Consider the following 10,390-nt stretch of genomic DNA (forward strand, 5'->3'; position numbering starts at 1 on the left):
TTTGTGTTCTGGAAACGGGTTTCTGACACCGAGATAAATTTAAACAGTCTCTCTTCAAGGTTCAGCTTCTTCTCTTGTTGGTAGGGTGGTGGTTGAAAGCCTGGAGGATGTTGTGGTTTTTGACTTCCCTGACCGCCCCACAAGAAATTTGGGTCATTCCTCCAACCTGCATTGTAAGTGTTACTATATAGATTGTTTTGAGATCGAGAATTATTACCCATGTAATTTAACTGCTCGTTATCCATGTTGTAGCCATAAGGTTGGTATTCCGAATTGCTTGATCCACCTCCACTTGCTTCGTACTGCATTACTGGGTGAACCTGTGAAGAACTAAGAAAACCATCAATTTTCTTATTTAAGAGTTCTACCTGATTAAAAAGCATGGTTACCGAATCGACATTATAAACACCGGCTGTTTTTGTTGGTTTTGTCCTCATGACTTGCCACTGATAGTTATTCAGTGACATGTCCTTTATAAACTCATAAGCATCTTCAGGTGTTTTATTATTGATGGTTCCGCCAGCAGCTGCGTTAACCATTTGTCGAGTCGAAGGATTCAGGCCATTATGGAACATTTGAACATGAAGCCAAAGTGGTAACCCATGGTGAAGGCACCTTTTCAGTAAGTCCTTGTATCTCTCCCATGCATCGTAAAGAGTTTCTAAGTCCATCTGTACAAATGAAGAGATATCATTACGTAATTTGACCGTTTTAGCTGGCGGGAAATATTTTAATAGAAATTTTTCTGTCATTTGTTCCCAAGTAGTGATTGACCCTCGTAGTAATGAGTTCAACCACTATTTAGCTTTGTTTCTCAATGAAAAAGAGAATAACCGAAGAAGAATGCCATCATCAAAAACACCATTAATTTTAAATGTATCCCATAGTTCCGAGAAGTTTGCTAAGTGAGTGTTGGGATCCTCATCCTGCAAACCATCAAACTAAACAAATTGTTGTATCATTTGAATAGTGTTAGGTTTTAGTTCAAAAGTATTTGCACTACAGCAGGTCTAACTATGCACGATTCAGTTCCTATTAAAGAAGGTTTAGCATAATCATACATAGTGCATGGAGTAGGATTTTAATTAACCGCAATTATAGGAGGTAGATGATTGTCTTGGTTTTCAGCCATCTCTTCGGTTGGGGGTTGAGTATTGTCCTCTTTCTTGTTCTCTGTGTATCTTAAGCTTTGCCTTATTTCTCTTTGGTTTCTGCGAACTGTGCGATCAATTTCTTCGACAAAAAGTAGTGGTCTTGACGGGTTTCTTCTAGTCATAAACTCTAAAAACCTGCCAAGAGAAAGAAAAAGTAAATTAATAAATAATAATAATAACAAATTAAATTAAATTGCAAGAAAAATAAATGGCTAAAATAATAAAATTGAGCGTTCCTAATATCTTAGTTCCCCGAAAACGGTGCCAAAAACTTGATTGCGTGATTTTGTGTGATAAGTTTTAAATATTTATAATTAATCGTTCTTGAAACTATCTATTTTCTTGATGCAGGCAAGTGTACCTATCGGACAGTAGTATAGTTTTAGCAAGACCAGATTGTCAAACCCAAAGGAACTAAAAGTACTAGTAATGACTGTCTTTTTATTATCTAGCCTAAAAATAATGTGGTTTTGTTTTAACTAACTAATTAACTAATCTAAGAATTCACAGAGAATGGAATTGGGGGATTAATTTTTGGAAAACGATTGAATTAAGACAATACCTAAGGAAAAATCCACCTAGACTGTACTTGTTATTCTGGCTCCGAATCGGACGATATTCTAGCTCTGAATCGGATGATTTATTCATTTAACTTGTTCCATAAAGATCTTTAAGTTATGTTATTATCCCTATTCAAGACTAATAACGTCTAATCCCTAGATTGAATAGTTGAGACTTTTCTCTAATTAACACCCTAGGGTTGCATTAACTCGATCTATGGATCCCCTTATTAGGTTTCACCCTAATCTAGCAAAATCTTGTCACCCTATGTCTAGGCGCCTAAACAACTCCAATTAATTCTGACAAATGTACTCTTAGACAGGTTCTATTCCTCCTCTGAATAAGAGCTTATCTTGAATCAGTATCCTGAGATATCAAAACAATAATTAAGAACACATAATTAAGAACAAGTTAAATATTTATCATACAATTCAGAAAATAATAAGAAGATTCGTCTTAGGTTTCATTCCCCTTAGGTATTTAGGGGATTTAGTTCATAACTAAAAAGGAAAACATCTCAGAAGACTAACGAATACAAAACATAAAGAAAACCCAAAACTCCTGAAGGGAGATTGAGGGGAGATCTTCAGTCTTGATGGTGACTCCGGCTCCTAAGATGGATCAATCAGCTTCCTTCGAGTAATTCCTTCCTTCCTCTCTGTGTCCCCCTTTCCTCTTCCTATAGGGCGTATTTATAGGCTTTAGAATGCCTAGAAGCCCTCAAAATTGGCCTTTTCTGAATTGGACTCAACTTGGGCTCGACAAGGACACGCCTGTGTGAATCATGCTTCGAATCTACCAAATTGACACGGCCGTGTGGTCTGCTCGTGTGAGGAGGTCCAGGCCGTGTTGATTTCATGCTTTGGCCCATTTTCTCCGTTTTTGGCCCGTTTCTCGTTCCTTTCGCTCTCCTATGCTCTCCTAAGTATAAACATGAAATGAAAGCATTAGGAGCATCGAATTCACCAATTCTAAGGGAAAATCATCCATAAAATGCGTTAAGCATGGGGTAAAAATATGTATATATTATGGTTTATCAGTGTTCATGTTATGAATGTGTCTAATATGAGATGCTAAACAATTAAAATAGTATCATGATATGTGTCCTCGGTGTGTATAAAGATGTGAAAGATTAAGGGTAACATAAAGGCTTGGAAAATAGCGTAAGTGTTGGCCAGAAGGATTGAGACATGGCCGTGTGTCTCAACCATGTGGGGGACATGGCCTTAGCACACGGGCGTGTGGCTTAGCCATGTAGTTCAAATTATTCGCTGACGTCATAGTTAGAAAGTTACACGGCCTAAGGACACAGGCGTGTCGAAGGCACACGGGCGTGTTCCTATGTCCACACAAGTGTGTGACCTTGTGTCATGGAAAAAAAAAACTTTCAAAAAAAATTTCTAAATTTTCCCAAAACTTTCTAAGGTTCTCGATTTAGTCTCTAACTACTTTCAATGCATGTTTAGGGCTTCATAGGCCCATGTATGGGACATTATGCATGTGCATGAAAAATTTTTGAAACGAAAGAAATTCTATAGCTGATTTTTACATGTTTGTGAATGATTAAGTCCGGTAATGCCTCGTACCCTGTTTCGGCGTCGGACACGAGTAAGGGGTGTTACAATTACTTAATTAAAATTTATTAACTTTACAAATTACACAAAATGCCAAGCCATTATAATCCACTATCACTATTATGGGTTAATTACCATGTAAGGACCTCCACTTTAAGGCTCCATAGCTATTAGACACCTTTAGTTATTAGAACATATCTTTTACATTTTATGCGATTTAGTCCTTTTTTATCAAATTAAGCACTCAAACGATAAAATTTCTTAACAAAATTTTCACACAACCATACTATCATGTTGTAGAGATTAAAATAATAATAAAATAATTATTTTGACTTCAGATTTGTGGTCCCAAAACTACTGTTCCGATTTGACTAAAAATAGGCTATTACAACTCTCCCCCCTTAAGAATTTTCGTCCCTGAAAATCCTACAGAAAATAGGTTAGGGTACTATTTTCTCATAACTTCCTCAAGTTCTCACGTATCTTCTTTGACACCGCGACGTTGCCAAAGTACTTTCACTAAAGCTATGCTTTTATTTCTCAACTTTTTAATCTCTCGAGCTAGAATTCTAATCGATTCTTCTTTATACGCCATATCCGGCTGAATTTCAATCTCTTTCGGAGAAACTACGTGTGACGGATCTGATCTATATCGGCGTAACATCGACACGTGAAACACATTGTAGATCTTTTCTAATTTTGATAGTAAAGCTAGTCGATAAGCCACTGGCCCTATTCTTTGAATAATTTCATACATCCTAATAAATCGCGGACTTAATATTCCTTTGTGACCAAAACAAAGAATCTTCTTCCACAGAGATACTTTCAAAAATACTTTGTTGCCGATTTGAAATTCAATGTCTTTACGTTTCAAATCCGCATACGATTTCTGTCAATTTGGTGCTGCTTTCAGACTATCATGAATTACTTTCACTTTATCTTCGGTCTCTCTAACTAAATCATCCCCGTGAATCTTTTTCTCACTAAGCTCGGCCTAGTACAATGGAGTTAGGCATTTGCGACCATACAATGCTTCATACAGTGCCATCTTTATGCTCGATTGAAAACTATTGTTATATGCGAATTCAACTAACGGTAAATGTTTCTCCCAATTGCCTTCAAACTCTAAAACACAGCAATGAAGCATATCTTCGAGAATTTGAATTACTCTCTCAGACTAACCGTCAGTTTGAGGATGAAAAGCAGTACTAAAGTGTAATTACGTACCTAAAGCTTCTTGCAATTTCTTCCAAAACCGCGATGTAAACCTTAGATTTCTATCTGAAATAATAGAAACTGGCACCCCGTGCAATCTGGCAATCTCAGAGATGTACAATTCAGCTAATCTATCAAGCAAATAGTCTGTACGTATAGAATGAAGTGTGCAGATTTCGTCAGTCGATCAATGACAACCCAAACAACTATGCAGATTTCGTCAGTCGATCAACGACAACCCAAACAACATCTTTCTTTTTCGGAGATAGGGGTAATCCCAATATGAAATCCATCGTAACTCTATCCTATTTCCACTCTAATATCATCACTGGCTGTAGTAGTCCCGAAGGCACTTGATGTTCAACTTTGACTTGTTGGCAAACTAAGCATCTCGACACAAACTTTGAAATGGCTCGTTTCATGCCCGACCATTAATACAACTATTTCAAATCATTGTACATTTTAATACTCCCCAAATGAATAAATAAACAACCAATGTGTCTTCGTGTAAAATTTTCTGAATAAGCTCGGGATTCTTTGGTACACAAAAAATCTATCTCGAACATCAAACAATCATTGGATCCGATCTGATACTCTAAATCAGTAGTCGATTCGCACTATACTCTTTTAGCTTGCAATTCATTAGCACACTTCTAAGCTTCACAAATTTGCTGAAGAAATAATGGTTTAGCTTTTTACCTAGCTAAAATCAAACCATCATCAGACAAAGTTAACTGTGTGTTCATCGCCCACATAGCAAATAAAGATTTCTTACTCAGAGCATTTGCGACTACATTTGCTTTCCTTGGATGATAATCAATCACTAACTCATAATCTTTCAGCAACTCGAGCCATCTTTGTTGTCGCAAATTTAAATCTTTCTGAGTCATTATATTCTTCAAACTCTTGTGGTCAGCATAGATGTGACACTTCTCATCGAATACATGATGTCACACAATTTTCAATGCAAATACAATAACAGCCAACTCTAAGTCGTGTGTCGGATAATTCTTTTATGCGGTTTTAACTGTCTGGAAGCATAAGCTATCATTTTTCCTTCTTACATCAAAACACATCCCAAACCATTCAATGACGCGTCACTGAAAATCACAAACTCTTTATCCGATTCAGGCTGAACTAAAACTGGTGTTTTAGTTAACAATGCTTTCAACTTTTCAAAACTCTATTGGCATTTCTTGGACCACTCAAATTTCACATCTTTCTGTAGCAATCGACCATCAGTGTAGCGATCATCAAGAACCCTTTTACAAGACGACAATAGTAACTAGTTAATCCCAGAAAACTTCTAACTTTAGATACATTTTTTGGTGGCTTCCAGTCAACAACTGCTGAAATCTTACTCTGGTCAACTCGTATACCTTCCGCTAAAACAATATGCCCCAAAAATCCAACTTCTCGGAGCCAAAACTGGCATTTATTGAATTTAGAAAACAATTGCTTATCCCTCAATGTTTGTAATACAATTCTCAAATGCTCAACATGCTCAGACTCATCTCGGGAATAGATCAAAATGTTATCAATGAATACAACAACAAATCTGTCTAAGCACGGTCTAAAAATTCAATTCATCAAATCCATAAATACTATAGGAGCATTAGTTAATCCAAATGGCATAACAAGAAATTCATAATGTTCGTACCTTGTTCTGAACACAGTTTTCGACACATCCGAATCTTTAACTCGCAACTGATAATAGCCAAATCTCAGATTAATAAATATTGTTGCTCCTTTCAACTGATCGAACAAATCATCAATTCTCGGTAAAGGATATTTATTCTTAATCGTAACCTTTTTGAGTTGATGATAGTCGATACATAGTCTCATCGATCCGTTTTTATTCTTTACGAACAGCACTAGTGCACCCTAGGGCGAAAAACTAGGTCGCGTAAAACCTCTATCTGTTAACTCTTGCAACTGAGCTTTCAATTCTTTTAATTCTGTCAAAGCCATTCTATACGGAGCTATTGATATTGGTGATGTTCCCGATACTAATTCAATAGCAAACTCGACTTATCTGATCGATGGCAACCCAGGAAACTCTTTTAGAAACACATCCGGATATTCATAAACCACTGGTACTGATTCAATCTTTGATTCAGACACCTTTGTATCCAATATATATGCAAGATAAGCATCACAACATTTTCTCACATATTTTTGAGCTAACATCGATGATATCATAATAGGCAACTCATTCGATTCATCAGATTAATTCGAAGGATTTCACTATTCTGACATTTCAATTCAATAGTCTTTTGTCTACAATTCATAACAGCATCATGCAGAGTAAACCAATCCATACCCAAAATCACATCGAATTCATCAAATGGTAAAACCATCAAATTTGCTGGAAAATAGTAACCCCTATTCATCAAAGTAAAATTCTTTCAAACTTTATCAACTAGGACATACTTGCCTAAGGGGTTCAATACTTTAATCACAAATTCGGTAGACTTTACAGGTAAATTCTTACTAAACACTAAATTCATACAGACATATGAATGAGTCGACCCAAGATCAATCAAAGCAATTACATCAGTGTCATAGGGAGAAAATGTACCAGTGATAACATCTGGTGACAACACATCTTTGCGAGCACGAATAGCAAAAGCTCTGACTGGTGCTCTAGCCTCGGATCTCACAGTAGAGTCTTTTGTCGATCCTTTGTTACTAATCACATTTCCCATATTTCTAGGTGGTCTCCTTCTAGCAGCTATGTTACTCGATCTTGTATTATGATATCTATTTCTCTCGGGTAACATAGGACAATCCAAGATAAAGTGATCTTGCAAGCCACATTTAAAACAACCTTTATTATTCATCCAGTAGTCTCCAAAATGTCGTCCACCACACTGTTAACACTCGAGTTTGTTGGTTCTAACACTACCAATGCTCGATACTGAAGTGGCTTGAGCTTTAGGACTCATATATTACTTCTCACAATCTCTATAAGAATACCCCACTGAAGCATTCGAACGACTATACTAATCCCGTTATTTATTTGATGATGAGTGATAGGGTTTACTTATCAACCTCTTTCTTGAATCTCTAGCCTCGAAATCAACTTTTCTCTTTTCTTTGCCAAGTTTTTCGACTTTGCAAGCTCTTTCGACTAACACAGCAATTTTTTGCAATTCTATAATCCCTACTAACAGTCTGATGTCTTCATTTAGCCCATCTTCAAATTGTTTACACATAATTTCCTCAGTTGAGACACATTCTCGAGCATATTTACTGAGTCTCACAAACTCTCTCTCATACTCGGTCATAGACATTCGACCCTATTTCAACTCTAGAAACTCTTTTCACTTTTGATCAGTAAACCACTGGCTGATGTATTTTTTTTAACTTGGCTTGAAAGAATTCCCACATGACCCGTTCTCTCGGTACCACAGATATCAAAGTATTTCACCACTAATATGCAGTGTCTCTCAGAAGTGATACGGCGCATTTCACACATTCAGCTAGCATGCAAGATAGTTCATCAAACACTCGAATTGTATTCTCAAGACAAAACTCTGCTCTCTCTGGATCGTCATCAACTTTAGCTATAAACTCTTTAGCCCCCTATTTCTAGATTTTATCAATAAGCGTCTTACTCAAACATAAGGGCTCCAAACCTTGAAGAACTACGGGAACCGGTGGGGGAATAGGTGGGGGTGGAGGTTGCTGAGCAGCCGGATTTGTTCAGACAAACTTAGTGAACCACTCATTCATCATTTAGAAAAAGGCTTCTTTGGCCTCTCCTCCCTAACTACCAGACACCGATCTCGATTCAAAATGCACTACTTTGTGAATGGAGGCTCGTCCATTACTCTCAACATCATCAGCCACTGCTCGATTGGGATCCATTACTATATGAAAACACGATTTAAAATTGTCAGGAGATATCACACTATCACAAGTTATATATGGCATGTATAGCTAGACTCTCAAATACGATATGTTAGTCCTAGAATCGGTTAAACGTAGTTCTAATACTAATAAATGTAATACCCCTAACCTGTATCCGTTGTCGAAATAGGGTTACAAAGTATTACCGAACTTATTTCAAAATCAATCATACATTTCACATACATTATCCAATTCCAAATATAAATCATTCACAAACATTCATAATGTCCCTAATATGAGCCTACGAGGCCAAAAACATGTTTTAAAAGTGGGTTGGGACTAAACCGATATCTCAGGAAATTTTTAGAACACTTAGAAGATTTCACAAAATATAAGGGACACACACCTGTGTGGCTCGACCGTGTGTCTCACACAGCCAAAGACATGCCCGTGGCACAGGCTGTCTGGACATTCAAAATGGGACCACATGGCCGTGTCCCAGCCCATTTTCGACCCTGTGTAACTCTCTAACTTAGGTTACACGGCCAACACACATGTAACACCCCTTACCCAAACCTGAGGCTGGGATAGGGTACGTGGCATTACCGAACTTAAACATACACATACATGTAAAACCAAGCCATTAATTTCAACCAATTCAAAAACATTCAAATACATGCATATCGTCCCTAATACGGGCCTACGACGCCCAAAACATACATCGGGGGTGGTCTAGGACAAAATCGAGAACTTACAAACTCTTTACAACACTTACAAAAATTTCTAGTTTTAGAGAGTCACACGCCTACGTGGGTAAGCCGTGTGGCCACACACGCCCGTGTGGCTTGGGACACGTCGGTGTAACTCTCAATTTATGACGTCAGCAATTAAATGAGGTTACATGGCCAAGTCACAAGCCCGTGTTCTAAGGCCATGTTTCCCACACGGCTGAGGCACATGGCCTGTCTCTGTCCGTGTGGCCAACACTTAGGCTATTTTCCAAGCCTTTGCCAACCTTAATCCCTCACACACTTATACAACATCAAAGGCATAGAACATGATATAAAATTAAAGATTAAACATCCTCACTCAAGTTACAAACATAACATTTGCATGTCATCATACTTGTGTCTCTCACACTCATTTCCAAACCATATTCATTTGGCATTGTCATCTTCATTAACATCATTAACTTACTCTAAATTTACACTTTTATAGTAAGATTATGGCCACATCTATTGAGCAAAGTTTATCCATCAAATATATATACCATATCATACATCCATCGATATCAAGCCATCACAACATGCACATCATCAAGACATTAGAATAGTCAAGCAAAATCAATTAGGTTTACAACCCAATGATCAAATATAAGCCATATCTCATGGCTCGACACAAATGAATCATTATAACCCGACTCAATTGGCCAAATCTTGAAACACATATCATAAAGTACTAAGTCCCTATACATGCCACTCACTTGAGAACACCTAAGATTTATTAATACCCCGGCTTAACAATTTGATAGTATGACACTGCCTTCGACGATTTCCAACCTCAAGCTAACCTGACATCACTAAAGAAATGAAAAGGGGGAGTAAGCTTAAAGCTTAGTAAGTCAATATGAAAATAATAAGCAAATTATCAACATGATTCCATGGTAATATAATTGAAATTGCACACAATTCCACTATTAGTTCATATTCCAATTAAGCTATCCACTTAAGTCATAATCACTAAATTATTAATATCTTAAGCTACGAAACTCCAAAATAAGATCCGTTAATTTTACTAAAACTAGACTCATATATCTTCTAACCATAAAATTTTCAGAATTTTTGGCCAAGCCAATAAGTACAGTTTATTTTCTAAAGTTACCCCTATTCTGCTATTTGACAGCTTCGACCTTTCTTTACTAAAAATCAATTATCTCTTAGTACAGGATTCGACTAAAGTTCCTGTCTGTTTCTCTTAAAAGTATACTCATTAAGGACTTAGTCATATAATTTCTAACCCATAATAAATGTT

At 37.0% G+C, this 10,390-nt stretch overlaps 1 non-coding gene across 1 annotated transcript; it reads left to right on the forward strand.

Moving 5' to 3' along the window:
* Positions 1–597: 597 nt before the first annotated feature.
* Positions 598–704, forward strand: LOC128291213 (small nucleolar RNA R71). The gene has a single exon (XR_008280989.1). It is a non-coding gene; the product is annotated as a small nucleolar RNA R71 (small nucleolar RNA).
* Positions 705–10,390: the final 9,686 nt, after the last annotated feature.

Source organism: Gossypium arboreum, chromosome 3 (assembly GCF_025698485.1).
Source record: "Gossypium arboreum isolate Shixiya-1 chromosome 3, ASM2569848v2, whole genome shotgun sequence".
NCBI lineage: Eukaryota > Viridiplantae > Streptophyta > Magnoliopsida > Malvales > Malvaceae > Gossypium > Gossypium arboreum.